Source organism: Manacus vitellinus, unplaced genomic scaffold (genome assembly GCF_001715985.3).
Source record: "Manacus vitellinus isolate BGI_N305 unplaced genomic scaffold, ASM171598v3 scaffold_31_pilon, whole genome shotgun sequence".
Lineage (NCBI taxonomy): Eukaryota > Metazoa > Chordata > Aves > Passeriformes > Pipridae > Manacus > Manacus vitellinus.
The window spans coordinates 3,806,185-3,807,722 of record NW_021940379.1 but is presented as its reverse complement, the minus strand read 5'-3'; positions in this window follow the sequence as shown (position 1 = coordinate 3,807,722).

Here is a 1,538-nt window from a genome sequence, read left to right as displayed (position 1 = left end):
GATGGGGCATGTGGGCTCTGGGAGATGGAGCTGCTGCACTCAGGGCAGGGTTTGCATTTGCAGAGCACAACTCCAGCACTGCTTGGGACATCAAACAAGGTGAAAGCACAGGCAGTCCCTCTGAGGGAGCTCACTCTGTGGTCACCCCACTGAACAGTCAACCCAGGGCCCCAGCACGGTGGTGGTTTTGTTCTTGTGGCCACACCTGGTTGAAAACAACTGAAGTGAACCCTCAGAGCACATGGCAGATGGGAAGAATTTGCAGGTACTTCCTACCCAAGCCAACTCCTGCAGTGTCTGCAAAAAAAAAACCCAAGAGTAAAGTCAGTTGAAGCTTAAATAGTGTCTGAGGCCAAGCAGTGAGGTTGTCACAGGGTCTTGTGTCTCATGCCACCACTGCTCCCTGTGCCCAGAGAACTGCAGAGCAAATGTCAAAAAATAATCTCACCCTAGAAGCCTGACCACCTCATCAAGCCTGACCCCCACAGTTTACTTCAAAGCTTGCAGTGCCTTTTGCTGAAAAAAAGGATAATCTTTACAGGACTCTTTCCTTATCCCCCTTCCCTCCTGGAATATTGTATATTTTGAAGCTGTCATTATAAAACTCGAGCAAAACACGGGGGATCTTGTTCTGCAGAGTGTTGCTCTGAGAGCAGTTTTGTAGAGTTGGTGCAAAGCCGTGAAAAACACGGCAAGCTCGGAAGGCTCCCATTTCGCACTCACTTGGTGTGACTGTAAACAACCACACAGCGATGGAAAATCCCGGAGCAGCGTGCAGGACTTCACTGGCCTTCCAGGGATTCAACAGAAAGGCTGTTATTTATAAATCTGGAAGTGAAGCGTTAGGGATGCAAAGTTCTCACTCACACGGTGCTGGACAGGAGGGTTTACCAGTGCAATCTTTCAGGACTCTAAGGAGAATTACACAGTTATAGTTGCAGGCACCAGTGTGAAAATATTGTCACTGAGCGTGTAATTCTGTGCCTGAGGCTCTCAGGACCCCTTTCTAACAGACCAGAGTGTGGATCAGTTGTAAGGAAGACTCTGTACCACTCTGGGCTTTGTAGGATCACTGCAGTCATGCACTTGGCCCAGAGATAAAATACAACTGTGTTTCATCTGGTACTAGTCATAATTTTCAGATGTTTCTTCCATGCAGTATGCAGTCGCTAGGGCATGAGCCAGGGGCTCAAAGGCTGCCTCGCTTTTCCCATTCTCCCTCAATTTTCCTTTATTTGGAAGAAATCATCTGATTGTTCCGTGACTGTTTCTGTGTCCCTGTGATGGAGCTGTTACCTGGTTCCCTCTGCAGAGCCGTCTGCTATGGGCCTGAATCATGTCACTTAAAAGAAACGTGCCCCTGAGTTTCAAGGAGCAGGGTGAGGCTCTCTCAGTTTGCCGTCACTGGCATTAAGAGCGATAAAAAGCCTTGGACAGACTTCAATTAACACATGCAATAAAATTTCCAGATCTCAGAGTGGCCTCTGGTAAAATGTATGTGTGGGTCTGATCTTGTGGGTCTCAGGCTAAGCTGTGCA